This window comes from Penaeus vannamei, chromosome 30 (assembly GCF_042767895.1).
Source record: "Penaeus vannamei isolate JL-2024 chromosome 30, ASM4276789v1, whole genome shotgun sequence".
Taxonomy (NCBI): Eukaryota; Metazoa; Arthropoda; class Malacostraca; order Decapoda; family Penaeidae; genus Penaeus; species Penaeus vannamei.
In genome coordinates this window covers 18,075,293-18,091,244 of record NC_091578.1, presented here as the reverse complement: position 1 = coordinate 18,091,244, position 15,952 = coordinate 18,075,293, and the positions used below count along the sequence as shown (strand labels likewise).

The following is a 15,952-nucleotide window of genomic DNA, read 5'->3' as shown; positions in this document are numbered from 1 at the left end:
ATTAGACTACATACTAAATCTGCCTTGTTATTAAGAATCTGATTACTTAATTAGAAATGTTTGAGTTGTTCTCCATTTATTCACACAGGGTATGTTTGCAGTCTATAATCCTACCTTTTCTCTGTTTACTTTGGAGGATTTAGATATTAAAAAAATGTTAAGCAAACTTGCATTGTGGTGAATGTCGTTTATAAAATGCATGGCTTGATTTAGAAGCAATGTTAAAGAAATATTAAATATTTGCACTGTGGTCAATGTCAAGTTTATGAAATATAAAATTTCTTTTCTTTATAGCAAACACGAAGTAGAAATGATACTAGACATAAAGGATAATTAGTAAAGAGTGGTTTTTATGTTAGATATAATTTACATCACTTTGGAACCGATGAAACTTTTTATATATATATTGATTGAGAGGAGGTAATTGTATAGAGAAAGAGCCACATTAACAAAGTCATCATCAGTAGATGATAGTCTACCATAGGCAGTATCTTGAGCTTTCTACTGTCAGTGATATGAATATTAAATTTTTGTACCAGTTTATAATTTTGTGTAAAACATAACAATTACTGACATAAATATTATGAGATACTGACTTTCTACTGCCTGCTAAATAGCTAGGTCTGTTCCTAATATATGTACCTCCTCTCTTCCTAAGGTCCATTTACAGTTCCATCATTTACATTATGATAATGGTGATCAAGCTTACGCAATAAGTTATTTGCTGCCACAGGTGTTTTATGTTTTGGTCACATTATGCAGCTAATATTTGTTAGAAAATAATGAAATAACAAGATTTTAATTGATTTTTTTTTGTTCTTGAATAGACTTATTATAACCTATGAACACTAGTTGTCAGTAACTAGTGATCCAGACTTTATATAAATCAGTCAGCTTTGTATCTATACAAGAAGAGCTTTTGGGCAAATTTGTGTGTGGTTGGGATATTTTCAAGTTCCAAGTGTGAAACTGTTTGCATATTCTATTGTTTTTTTATGTCAATGTAGACACTATGCTCAGCAGTCATTTTGATAGCGAGCTTCCATTTCTTTTGGTACTGAAGAGTGTGGCAATTCCTTTATTAAAAATAGGAAAAAAGAAAAAAAAAAAAGAGAGAAAAAAAAAGGAAATTGTATCAATATCAGGGGACAAACTAAGGCTGTCAACATTGGCTGTCATCTGGCAGAAGTAGGCTGAAATAAGAAATTATTAAATCCCTAGCATATAAGTGCATGTAAGTGTAGGAGAGCATGATCATTGTGGGAGAAGTTAATGACACGACAGTTCAAGCAATTCAGTGATGATGCAAAAGAGGATTAATAAGGAAAATTTTCTCAGATTATTCATAAAAATGTTTATTCAGCGAGGACATTTCTGCTCTGTAATAGTATGTAGTATGACAGACAAGCTTCATGATTAAGAATAAATTCTTTAGGATATAAATACAAATGGTGAAACTTGAATAATATACACTATACAGTATATATATTGAAAAATTTCTGTTTTGTCAACATCTAAGGTCATTAGCGTTTTTTTCAAAACATAATGATAGGGTGAGGCTTGCGGGCTCCTGGGAAAAGTTTCTTGTTTTTTTGGCTCAGGAGTTTAAGGGTTATGTCATTTTAAGAAGATAAATTGGCTATTATAGATGCATTTTACAATATTTGTATTAGTAATGTAATATTTCTGGTATATATAAAATTTCAAAATTTATTTAAACTAAATAATAGTTACGTAAAAAAAGAATTAAAAAATCAATTTTAGATAGTATAGAATTGCCATAGACCAATCATTCATCAAAACTTCCGAAGCATATTATGCATTTGAAGGTATATTCTGGGTTGGGTGATGGAGTTAAGATAGATGCACATGCTGACATGGTAATGTGAGGTCAGTACTTCACATCATTATTGACATTTTCTGCACTACATAGCAACCCATTTGCATTTTAGTATTTATTTTTTAGCTTGTTCAATTAAATGGCATCTGTTGTTGTAGCTAGTGGAAGGTTTCACAAGGAGACAGAGAAAGAAGGAAGCTCACTTAGAGCAGATGAGGAGGATCTCTACCGTGATGGCTGCCAGAAGTGGTTTACATTGTGATGTCATTACAGTCAGTTAATATTAATGAATTACTTTCATGTAAGAGTTGTTCATGCTTCTAGTGCAGACAGTTGTATATTGGTCAATTTATGTTTTTTCACTTATTTAAAGTTGCACAAGAGGATGTGTAAATTAGGCAATTGCAATTCATCATCATATGTAAGAGATATGTATTTTAGAGCAATGTTGAGGGTGAAAAATATTTAGCTGAACCAGTCATGAAACTATACCAGGCATTTCTGTATGTAAAGAATTTTATTATATTAGTAAATCCAAATGTAGGTACTGTGACACCTACCAATCTCAGCCTAGTGCAGTTTCAGGAAAACTCACTATATGAGAACAAAAATAGTACTCAACATTTTATTAACATGGAGTAGTAGGGGTCCAGGCAAAATTTGATGTTATGAGGCTCAAGGATCACAAACACATTGCATTAAAATATATGAATGTCCATATAATACTCATATCAAAATTGCATATGAAATTTGTATAGTTTAAATCAGTCATCTGATAGACCATGGAGATGTAGACTGCAGTACATTTTGTCCTGATAAACAAGTACTGCTTGTGTTTTCCCAATTTCTAATTGTGATAGGTTCTTTAGCCTGCAATCCTCCCAAAACCTAGCTCATTGTCGTCGTGGGAGGGCTTAGGAGATGGGGACTGAGACCCAATGTAGAAGATTACCCCTACCTTGGGCCTAAGCCCTTGCCTCAACTAATTTTGCTTGGTCCTTTCTTCTCTTCTTTCCTCTTCTGTATCTTTATTCTCTCCTTCTCTGTGAGGGCCCTGCTGAAAGGTTGAAAGGCTGGCTTTGTCTCAGTCACGAACGGCCTCCGGCAGCCATGGGCATGGTATTCCCTTGGTTAATTATTTAGCCCTTAACCCATATGGGGACCCTAAGGGGTAGACCATTTCTTTTCCCAGGTTTATTCAGGCTCACCATGGCCAGTAATAAAGATTCCTTACCCTTAATAGAGGCATAAAGGCTTGCTCCTTCACCAAATAGCCTATCTGAATTTGATTTTGATGGTTTTCTGATCTCTGCCCCTCCTTTGACCACGGCTCCAACCACTGATGCTAATACCCCTTCTTTGACGCTTACGAGAACAACTCAAACCATTCTGAAACACCCACCCAGGTCATTACTAAACCCCTAAAAAATACCTTTTCCTCATCCCCAACACTCCTCTTCATCCCCTACTACACAACCCTCTTCAATGTCAACCCCCCTCTTCCCTTATTACTACTCTTCATCCATATTGTCCTCCTCCCTGCAGAACTACTCCACTTCACACTACCCCATCTTCCTCTCGCCGTTGTTCTTCTACTACCTCTACCTCTGCAAACCTTCTGGGTACTCCATTTGGCCCAGCCAAGTGGGATCAATTCTTTGTGATTCCCCCCACAACCCCCTATTTTGAGAATACCCTTCTCTTTCAACAGTGCCTCCCGAAACAAGTTGCCAAGGTTTCCTTTCGCAGTCGCTCTGATCGTTCACGCCTTGTCACAGTTACATCTGAAGCTCAAGCTTGTGCACTATCTACCCTAATAGACCTTACTGGCAAATCCATTCCTGCCGAGCCTCACCCAACTCTTAATACTTGGACTGGAACTGTTTCTATTCCCCCAAATGCTTGTCCCATGTATAACAAGGACTGGTTAGACTGTGAAAATGACCTACTTTCCTGCCTTGAATGATACAGTAGCAGTACAGTGTTACACTCTTCTTCCAAGAGGCCAACGTAAATCTCACGTCAATATTGCCAAGATTAGCTTCCATAGACAAGACCTCCCCCATGAGGTTTATATTGGTGGATTGTCTTATCATGTCCGACAATATCAACCCCTTCCTCGTCAATGTCACAAATGGTGTTTTGGCCACCCAGCCAAACATTGTCGCTTGACAGCCCGCTGCCCTTGTATGTGCCCAACCTGGTCATGACCGTTCAAATTGCTCTGCTCAGTTACATACATGTGCCAATTGTGGAGACTCCCATAATGTGTTTTATAGGAGCTGCCCTGCCTATAAGTTTGAATATGATGTAGCGGTCTTCAGATTTAAACTAGGCCTCACTCTACGTGAGGCCAGACAGGAAGCATGATGACAAGGTTTTTCTCTCTCAACTTATTCCAAAACAGTCCTATGCTCTGCTCTCCACCATCTACACAAGATATTTCTGCATTTCACCAGGTATCTTTTCCCAATACCCAAAACCTATGTCCTATGTCTACTCACCCTATCCACAAGTCAAATCCATTTTCCATCCCAAATCCAGATATTCCAATCTCTACCACTTCCCGGAATCCCCTCCCTCCTCCTCACTTAAGTTGTCATACCAGACAACCTAAACGTTCCACTCCACACTCTCCTACACCTTCCTCTTCATCTGCTCCTCAGATATCCATCTCCTCTTCTCCTCCTTATAAGAGAACCTTTGTTTCTCAGTCCTCTATACCAAATTCCCCTCCAGAAACCCTTGAAGACATCCAAAACTTCCTAAAGATGACCCAAGGGAACATCTGCTCCCTCATCCATCCCCCAATCCCTCTGTTCCTACTCCTGCTACATTTAAAGTATTTGCAGATATTCATTGTCCTCCTTCCCAAGTTACCTCCACCCCCTCTTCCTCCTACACTCTCCCAACATGCCCCACCCTCTCTACCACTTGAAAACACATGAATCCTCTCTATCACAACATTGTCCTTCTCCAGACCCCCTTTCTCCAAACATTTTTCCTAGCACTCCACCTTCCCCAGTCTCCCTTTCTCAACCCCTGGATTCTTCTCCTCCTACTTCTCCAACAGCCACCTCTGTTTTCCTTGATCAGTGTCCCTACTCATTCCCCAGTCACAGATACAATACAATTAATTTAATCGATCTACCTCCTTAACCTTTCCCATTTATTAATCACTGCTCTACTTCATTTACTTCCCTCCTTTCCCTTTTATTACCATACTTTCCTGTAACACCCTCTAATCTTTGATATTTAACACCATCCCCTCTCCCTAGATTTTTCTCTTACTCTATTCTTCCTTGAAAAGTTTTCCATACCTTCCCCAGTGACAAATACACTATAATTCACTCAATCGCCCTACCCTCCCCTTTATATTAATTTCTGCTCTAGTTCACTTGCTCCCCTATTCCCCTTTTCACTACCATATTATACTATAACATTCTTAAACCTTTGACATCTAACACATTTTATCATAATCTTTAACTCTCCTTTGCCCTTTCCGACGCAATACTTTACCATAGTGCTATATGACCTCTGCTGTGTATTACATATATTTTCAAACATTAAACACACCCTACTATTGAAAAGGGAGTCAATATGTTTTATTAGATATAGAAATATTTTTTCATGACATTTCTTTAATTTCTTCAAATTCAGAGTAAGCCTATTGGCCAGTAATAAATGCTTGCCAGGCCACATGAAACCTGTAGACTGCAGAGCCTACAATCGACAGCATTATTTCACATAGACTAACCTAAATAAGGAATCAGTGTTGATTATATGGTTAGAATTATATGTAGTAATCATTTTTTTTCAGAATAAATTTAGGTTTTAAAACTTCTCTGGATATTGCATACGGAAATATAAATAAATACTATTAAAGTAAATACTGTTCAGTATGCTGTCAATTGTTTTTGAAATATTTGTTTTTTAATTGAAATCTATAATTTTAAATATAGTGAATTCATATCACTAAGAGAGCAGATTTTTTATTCCAATATGTTTTGAGAGTTTAAAAGGATTATTCTTGTTTATGATGGATCCCCAAACATGAAGATCATTGAATAGCTCTTCAGCAAACTTACAGAGGAGGATAACTTGAATAGCTAATTTGTTTAAGTGCACACCTTTTAAATGTAATTTTTGCACAAAAAAAGTAATTTCATTTCACTGCCTGAAATATTTCCTTTTCAACTAGTGTTCGGGAGTTACTTCGAGGATCTCCATAACATAGAAATTATTATTTTGTGGAATTTGGTGGGGGATAAGCAATAGTTTGGTAAAGCGGAAAAGTTGAGTCCCTCTTTTGTAATGCATTTGATAAAGAAATTTGTTTTGTGTATAGAATGAACTGAAAATATTTCAACATTCCACTCTAAATAGTCTATGTAGTGTTCCATCTTTAAAATTAGTAAAAAATCTATCTGAAATGGATACTGAAGTAAGCTCAGATATATGGACACATCTGTATGATTTCCTGTATTTTGTTTATTTATGATGAACAGTAGTTATTTCGAGGAGGAGGGAATCATATCTACACAGATAATGTAAACATTTCTCCCTTTAATGTGATTTTGGTGTGGAAAGGATATAAGTCTGTCAGTTCCTGTTTTGTTTTTATCATTTAGTATACAAAATACACTTCAACATGCAGAATTTCTGCTAATAGTAATGCATTTTGGTAATGGATAATTAGGGCTTATGTATATGTTAAGGCATTTATTTTGATTATTAGGATAAATAATGTATATGAATTTCTGATTGTCATATGGTTAAAAATACCTCATACTTATTTAATGTTTTATGTATTATGGTGATGCTCTTACTTTTTTTTGGTTTTAATTTTTTCTGGGAAGATTTTCCAGAAATTTTATCAGTCAAGTGTTGATATTTGAATATAGTATCAAATTTGCCATAGTTATCAATATGCTGCTGGGTTCAGCATAAACTCACTTTAGAAAAGCTAAAATGAAATGCAATTTTATAGACATTTTGGGTACTTACTGATTGATACTCTGCACTCAGTGTTCAGTGCGGTCCTATGACATGTATGATACATATTTTTCCTGTGAATACTGTTGATGATACCCAAGGCTGCTACCCAAAGGTAATAAGAAAATGAAATATAATTTTGACAGATTTTATGTATCTAGTCAGAGATTAAGCCAAAAAATTGTTAACCTCTATTTAATTCCCTGCCCTATGTTTTTTTTTTTTTTTCAAATAAAATAATTTGATCCAGAATTTGAATGTTATCTTCCTGAAAAGAATAATTTCTGGCAAATAGTGTTTACACAGAAAAAATAGAGAACTGACTTTTATTGCTCTCATTTTAATGACACATTAAACATTAAATCAAATGAAGCAAATTAGGTAAAGTGGAGATTAGTGAAGAGAAAAGAGTTAAGGGTGTAGGGTGATCAGATGAAATGGAGTGTATCTGGCTGGGAAGGAATAGGAACATCATTTAATGTAAAATGGCAAAAGAATATGACAAAACAATGGTATCGATATATATACATATATGTATGTATACATACATACATACATACATACATACATACATATATATATATATATATATATATATATATATATATATATATATATATATATATATATATATATTATGTATATATGTATATGTATATATATATGTATGTATATATATATATATATATATATATATATATATATTTATATATATATTTATATGTATGTATATATATATATATATATATATATATATATATATATATATATATATATATATATATATATATATATATATATTTGCACACACATACAGTAAAGTAATTAAAGATTAAAGTAACTGGAATTCCTCTGTACTGAAATATGTTAATTTAGACAGTCTTGGTTTCTCCCCGTAAAGTAAGAGAGAGAGAGAGAAGAAAAGGTGGCGAAGCCAACATGCCATGAAGCTTTGTTGGTAGGAAACTAAATTTTAGTTATTCATTTAGTCAGTTTAATGTCCACTGGATACAGCAACGGAATTAGACATAGATAACAGTTCCGGTGGTATCAAGGAATAAGGTAAGAATTAATTTTTTTATCATAGTAAAGTGTAGGAGAAGAAAATATAAAGAGTACAGGGAAGAGGACCGATTGTATTATGTGCAGGTAAAAGCATGGAAAGATACTGGTAAATGAGAGGGTGAGGGTTTCGGTTCCGTCTCATGTGTGTTACATATATATATATATATATATATATATATATATATATATATATACATTATATATGTATATATATATATATATATATATATATATATATATATATATATATATATGTATATATTTACATATAAACATATATGTATATATGTATGTATATACAAATATATACATATATTTAGTTTTAAATATATATATATATATATATATATATATATATATATATATATATGATATTATTATTATATATTTGTGTATATATGTATATGTATATATATACATATATACACAGATATACATATATATATATATATATATATATATATATATATATATATATATATATATATATATATATATATACACATATGAACGCAAGTACAAACACAGTAACGTGTACACAAAAATGAAAATGAAAACAGCCACAATGAGAACAAAATAATTGTAACGTTTCGAAGTCTTCAGAAATGAATGTGTAGTGGACTGAAAATGTGTAGTATTCAGACATTTTAATTAGCGTTTCTCCCTTGGCAGCCTGGCACGATTTATGAAAAAAGAGAATGTCCAGGAGTAAGAAAATCTATGGGAATTACAAGGCCGATTTTATCATATAACTACTCAAGGTAGTATACCTATTGCAGAGAGATGGGCTGACGAAGCTGCGGAGATAAGAAGCCACTGAAAAGATGAACACCGTTCCTTTCAGGAGAAGGAGGGGAGCACCCTCAGACCAAACCCAGGAGACGTACACGTGCCTGTATTTTTTATTTTTTTCTTGAATAAATTCATTTATTTTAAACAAAGTAAGAGGTTGATGACTTGTTTTAAGTAAACCCGGCCACTTCTCACCTTAGAGCACCAACTTTTAAGAAAACTAGCAAAGAGATTGGAAAGGAATTAAAAATAATAACTATAGTAAAGTTATGGCTGAAAGTTTTCTTTTACTTTATTTTCCTTTTTAAATAGTTATTTTTCTTTTTAAGGGTCTTGTAGTAATGTAACGTATATTGAGAAAGCGGCTATAAGGTTTCCTTTTGTCAAAAGAATCGATTAAGGAGGCTCGATAAAGTAAACATTCACACCTTGCTACCTGTGTTCCTTAGAGCACAAGTGTATAATTAGGTGGCTCCCACGGTATCCAGCCTCTTTACGGCAGTTGCTGCAGGTTGAGGCAGGGGGCACCCTAGACTGAGCGGTCCTCCATTTTTATTATCATTTTTGTGTGGATTTTCTTTTGTTGATGGAGATACTGCAGCATGTAACATAAGGTAGTGGTCGTGAGAAATGTTTTTAAGTGGGAAAGTGTTGCTCTAGAGCAGTGGTTCTCAACCTGCGCGCCGCGAGCATCTGTAGTGGACGTGAGGTACCCCCACTAAGCAGGAGTCCAGACTAGGCGAGTCCCCCCCTTTTCTAGCCAGCACCAGCACCATCTGTGGGGATCGGCGGTAGCCAGCTGCAGTTTTGCGTCCCTGGAGCCTTTTTATTTTTCGTATTTTTATGTTCTATTTCTTTTATCTTTTCTCACGGCCTCTAGTTTTATTTTAATTTCTTTTAATTATGTAAAGTAAACTTCTTTTATTTTCATTCATTTTTATTATTTACACATTTTTTAAGAGCCTATATAAAGAGCCTGTTTATGCTAGACTCCCTCTTGGGTTGTTGGCTCGGCAGTTCAGTGCTGCTCACGGAGCGCCCGGCCTCACTGGACGTCTCCTGTTTTGTTGTTTGTTTCTTCGATTTCCAACAAGAGAGAAACATAAGTATATTCATGTTTTGTAAGAGGCCAGTTAGGATGTGTCATATGCATTGTAACTTTTGTGAATATACAGACTGAGGGGATCTCAGGTTTTCCTTTTTATGCTTTGGTTTTGTTTTATCCTTGGTTTGTTTATTTTACTTTTTTTTATCTGGTTTTAAAAGGAGAATGGACAGTTTATAATGAAATTAATGTAATAGTAAGTCTTACTTACGGGGTTAAGGGCTTCAGGGTTGTGACGAGCGGGTCATGCTGCAGTACACGCCAGCTACCACCCTTTTGAAAGCAGCTCCCCTGTTCGCAAGTTGCACTCTGCAAGACCCGCGTTGTAGCTTTGAAAGTGTCTCAAAGGGGTAAACACTACACATCCTTCAAGTGCGCCGCGAAAATTGAATGGATATCTAATTATGTCTTGAATTTGTGCCTTGCATCATATATATGATGATAAAAACAAGAACAATAATAGTATTGGTAATAATAAAAATAATAATACGTATTATTATTATTATCATTATTATATCATCATCATTATTCCTATTATTATTATAATTACGGTATTTCTTCACCGTTGTAATAATTACACACATGCACACATACTCGTAGTAATATTATGGCTAGCCCTCGGCCCAATGCGCACCTTTGTGTCATTAGTTCGCCGTCAAAGTCCAGGCTATATCAGTGGAGCGCCATCAAAGTCCAGGCTATATCAGTAGTGCGCGGTCAAAGTCCAGGCTATATCAGTAGAACGCTGTCAAAGTCCAGGCTATATCAGTAGAGCGCCGTCAAAGTCCAGGCTATATCAGTAGTGCGCGGTCAAAGTCCAGGCTATATCAGTAGTGCGTGGTCAAAGTCCAGGCTATATCAGTAGAGCGCCGTCAAAGTCCAGGCTATATCAGTAGTGCGCGGTCAAAGTCCAGGCTATATCAGTAGCGCGCCGTCAAAGTCCAGGCTATATCAGTAGCGCGCCGTCAAAGTCCAGGCTATATCATTAGTGCACCGTCAAAGTCCAGGCTATATCATTAGTGCGCTGTCAAAGTCCAGGCTATATCATTTGTACGCCGTCAAAGTTCAGGCTATATCAGTAGTGCACCGTCAAAGTCCAGGCTATATCAGTAGTGCGCCGTCAAAGTCCAGGCTATATCAGTAGTGCGCCGTCAAAGTCCAGGCTATATCATTAGTGCGCCGTCAAAGTCCAGGCCATATCATTAGTGCGCCGTCAAAGTTCAGGCCATATCATTAGTGCGCCGTCAAAGTCCAGGCTATATCAGTAGTGCGCCGTCAAAGTCCAGGCTATATCATTAGTGCGCCGCCAAAGTCCAGGCTATATCAGTAGCGCGCCGTCAAAGTCCAGGCTATATCATTAGTGCACCGTCAAAGTCCAGGCTATATCATTAGTGCGCTGTCAAAGTCCAGGCTATATCATTAGTGCGCTGTCAAAGTCCAGGCTATATCAGTAGTGCGCCGTTAAAGTCCAGGCTATATCATTAGTGCGCCGTCAAAGTCCAGGCTGTATCAGTATTGCGCCATCAAAGTCCAGGCTATATCATTAGTGCGCCGTCAAAGTCCAGGCTATATCATTAGTGCGCCGTCAAAGTCCAGGCTATATCATTAGTGCGCCGTCAAAGTCCAGGCCATATCATTAGTGCGCCGTCAAAGTCCAGGTTATATCAGTAGTGCGCCGTGAAAGTCAAGGCTATATCATTAGTGTGCTGTCAAAGTCCAGGCTATATCATTAGTGCGCTGTCAAAGACCAGGCTATATCATTAGTGCGCTGTCAAAGTTCAGGCTATATCAGTAGTGCGCCGTCAAAGTCCAGGCTATCTCATTAGTGCGCCGTCAAAGTCCAGGCTATATCATTAGTGCGCCGTCAAAGTTCAGGCTATATCAGTAGTGCGCCGTCAAAGTCCAGGTTATATCAGTAGTGCGCCGTCAAAGTCCAGGCTATATCATTAGTGCGCCGTCAAAGTCCAGGCCATATCATTAGTGCGCCGTCAAAGTTCAGGCTATATCATTAGTGCGCCGTCAAAGTCCAGGCTATCTCATTAGTGCGCCGTCAAAGTCCAGGCTATATCATTAGTGCACCGTCAAAGTCCAGGCTATATCAGTAGTGCGTGGTCAAAGTCCAGGCTATATCATTAGTGCGCCGTCAAAGTCCAGGCTATATCAGTAGTGCGCTGTCAAAGTCCAGGCTATATCATTAGTGCGCGGTCAAAGTCCAGGCTATATCAGTAGTGCGGCGTCAAATCCAGGCTATATCATTAGTGCGCTGTCAAAGTCCAGGCTATATCAGTAGTGCGCCGTCAAAGTCCAGGCTATATCAGTAGTGCGCTGTCAAAGTTCAGGCTATATCAGTAGTGCGCCGTCAAAGTCCAGGCTATATCATTAGTGCACCATCAAAGTCCAGGCTATATCAGTAGTGCGCCGTCAAAGTCCAGGCTATATCATTAGTGCGCTGTCAAAGACCAGGCTATATCAGTAGTGCGCTGTCAAAGTTCAGGCTATATCATTAGTGTGCCGTCAAAGTCCAGGCTATATCATTAGTGCGCCGTGAAAGTCCAGGCTATATCAGTAGTGCACCGTCAAAGTCCAGGCTATATCATTAGTGCGCCGTCAAAGTCCAGGCTATATCATTAGTGCGCCGTCAAAGTCCAGGCTATATCATTAGTGCGCCGTCAAAGTCCAGGCTATATCAGTAGTGCGCCGTCAAAGTCCAGGCTATATCAGTAGTGCGCCGTCAAAGTCCAGGCTATATCAGTAGTGCGCCGTCAAAGTCCAGGCTATATCAGTAGTGCGCCGTCAAAGTCCAGGCTATATCAGTAGTGCGCCGTCAAAGTCCAGGCTATATCAGTAGTGCGCCGTCAAAGTCCAGGCTATATCATTAGTGCGCCGTCAAAGTCCAGGCTATATCAGTAGTGCGCCGTCAAAGTCGAGGCTATATCAGTAGCGCGCCGTCAAAGTCCAGGCTATATCAGTAGTGCGCCGTCAAAGTCCAGGCTATATCATCAGTGCGCCGTCAAAGTCCAGGCTATATCAGTAGTGCGCCGTCAAAGTCCAGGCTATATCAGTAGTGCGCCGTCAAAGTCCAGGCTATATCAGTAGTGCGCCGTCAAAGTCCAGGCTATATCATCAGTGCGCCGTCAAAGTTTAGGCTATATCATTAGTGCGCCGTCAAAGTCCAGGCTATATCAGTAGTGCGCCGTCAAAGTCCAGGCTATATCAGTAGTGCGCCGTCAAAGTCCAGGCTATATCAGTAGTGTGCCGTCAAAGTCCAGGCTATCTCATTAGTGCGCCGTCAAAGTCCAGGCTATATCAGTAGTACACCGTCAAAGTCCAGGCTATATCATTAGTGCGCCGTCAAAGTCCAGGCTATATCATTAGTGCGCTGTCAAAGTCCAGGCTATATCAGTAGCACACCGTCAAAGTCCAGGCTATATCAGTAGTGCGCTGTCAAAGTCCAGGCTATATCATTAGGGCGCCGTCAAAGTCTAGGCTATATCATTAGTGCGCCGTCAAAGTCCAGGCTATATTATTAGTGCGCTGTCAAAGTCCAGGCTATATCATTAGTGCACCGTCAAAGTCCAGGCTATATCAGTAGCGCGCCGTCAAAGACCAGGCTATATCAGTAGTGCGCTGTCAAAGTCCAGGCTATATCATTAGTGCACCGTCAAAGTCCAGGCTATATCATTAGTGCACCGTCAAAGTCCAGGCTATATCATTAGTGTGCCGTCAAAGTCCAGGCTATATCATTAGTGAGCCGTCAAAGTCCAGGCTATATCAGTAGTGCGCCGTCAAAGTTCAGGCTATATTAGTAGTGCGCCGTCAAAGTCCAGGCTATATCATTAGTGCGCCATCAAAGTCCAGGCTATATCATTAGTGCGCCGTCAAAGTCCAGGCTATATCATTAGTGCGCTGTCAAAGTTCAGGCTATATCATTAGTGCGCAGTCAAAAACCGGGCTATAACATTAGTGCGCCGTCAAAGTCCAGGCTATATCATTAGTGTGCCGTCAAAGTCCAGGCTATATCAGTAGTGCACCGTCAAAGTCCAGGCTATATCAGTAGTGTGCCGTCAAAGTCCAGGCTATATCATTAGTGCGCTGTCAAAGTCCAGGCTATATCAGTAGTGCACCGTCAAAGTCCAGGCTATATCAGTAGTGCGCTGTGAAAGTCCAGGCTATATCAGTAGTGCGCTGTCAAAGTCCAGGCAATATCATTAGTGCGCTGTCAAAGTCCAGGCTATATCAGTAGTGCACCGTCAAAGTCCAGGCTATATCAGTAGTGCGCTGTGAAAGTCCAGGCTATATCATTAGTGCACCGTCAAAGTCCAGGCTATATCATTAGTGCACCGTCAAAGTCCAGGCTATATCATTAGTGTGCCGTCAAAGTCCAGGCTATATCATTAGTGCGCCGTCAAAGTCCAGGCTATATCAGTAGTGCGCCGTCAAAGTTCAGGCTATATTAGTAGTGCGCCGTCAAAGTCCAGGCTATATCATTAGTGCGCCATCAAAGTCCAGGCTATATCATTAGTGCGCCGTCAAAGTCCAGGCTATATCATTAGTGCGCTGTCAAAGTTCAGGCTATATCATTAGTGCGCAGTCAAAAACCGGGCTATATCATTAGTGTGCCGTCAAAGTCCAGGCTATATCAGTAGTGCACCGTCAAAGTCCAGGCTATATCAGTAGTGTGCCGTCAAAGTCCAGGCTATATCATTAGTGCGCTGTCAAAGTCCAGGCTATATCAGTAGTGCACCGTCAAAGTCCAGGCTATATCAGTAGTGCGCTGTCAAAGTCCAGGCTATATCAGTAGTGCGCTGTCAAAGTCCAGGCTATATCATTAGTGTGCTGTCAAAGTCCAGGCTATATCATTAGTGCGCTGTCAAAGTCCAGGCTATATCAGTAGTGCACCGTCAAAGTCCAGGCTATATCATTAGGGCGCCGTCAAAGTCCAGGCTATATCAGTAGTGCGCCGTGAAAGTCCAGGCTATATCATTAGTGCGCCATCAAAGTCCAGGCTATATCATTAGTGCACCGTCAAAGTCCAGGCTATATCATTAGTGCGCTGTCAAAGTCCAGGCTATATCATTAGTGCGCTGTCAAAGTCTAGGCTATATCAGTAGTGCGCCGTCAAAGTCCAGGCTATATCATTAGTACGCCGTCAAAGTCTAGGCTATATCATTAGTGCACCGTCAAAGTCCAGGCTATATCATTAGTGCGCTGTCAAAGTCCAGGCTATATCAGTAGTGCACCGTCAAAGCCAGGCTATATCAGTAGTGCGCCGTCAAATCCAGGCTATATCATTAGTGCGCTGTCAAAGTCCAGGCTATATCAGTAATGCGCCGTCAAAGTCCAGGCTATATCATTAGTGCGCCGTCAAAGTCCAGGCTATATCAGTAGTGCGCCGTCAAAGTCCAGGCTATATCATTAGTGCGCCGTCAAAGTCCAGGCTATATCATTAGTGCGCCTTCAAAGTCGAGGTTATATCAGTAGTGCGCCGTCAAAGTCCAGGCTATATCATCAGTGCGCCATCAAAGTCCAGGTTATATCAGTAGTGCGCCGTCAAAGTCCAGGCTATATCAGTAGTGCGCCGTCAAAGTCCAGGCTATATCAGTAGTGCGCCGTCAAAGTCCAGGCTATATCAGTAGTGCGCCGTCAAAGTCCAGGCTATCTCATTAGTGCGCCGTCAAAGTCCAGGCTATATCAGTAGTGCACCGTCAAAGTCCAGGCTATATCAGTAGTGCACCGTCAAAGTCCAGGCTATATCAGTAGTGCGCTGTCAAAGTCCAGGCTATATCAGTAGCGCACCGTCAAAGTCCAGGCTATATCAGTAGCGCGCTGTCAAAGTCCAGGCTATATCATTAGTGCGCCGTCAAAGTCCAGGCTATATCATTAGTGCGCCGTCAAAGTCCAGGCCATATCATTAGTGCGCCGTCAAAGTCCAGGTTATATCAGTAGTGCGCCGTCAAAGTCCAGGCTATATCATTAGTGTGCTGTCAAAGTCCAGGCTATATCAGTAGTGCGCCGCCAAAGTCCAGGCTATATCATTAGTGCGCCATCAAAGTCCAGGTTATATCAGTAGTGCGCCGTCAAAGTCCAGGCTATATCATTAGTGCGCCGTCAAAGTCCAGGCTATATCATTAGTGCGCCGTCAAAGTCCAGGCCAT

General features: G+C 39.3%; 1 protein-coding gene across 1 annotated transcript in view; it reads left to right on the top strand.

Annotated features, from left to right (window-relative positions):
• Positions 1 to 7,084, top strand: part of LOC113814209 (TLC domain-containing protein 2) — a gene marked incomplete at its 5' end in the record, with an annotated part of 7,823 nt that extends 739 nt beyond the window's left edge. Inside the window, 1 exon segment of the mRNA XM_027366242.2 lies at positions 1 to 7,084. This exon segment is cut by the window's left edge and continues 739 nt beyond it.
• Between the last annotated feature and the right edge of the window lie 8,868 nt (positions 7,085 to 15,952).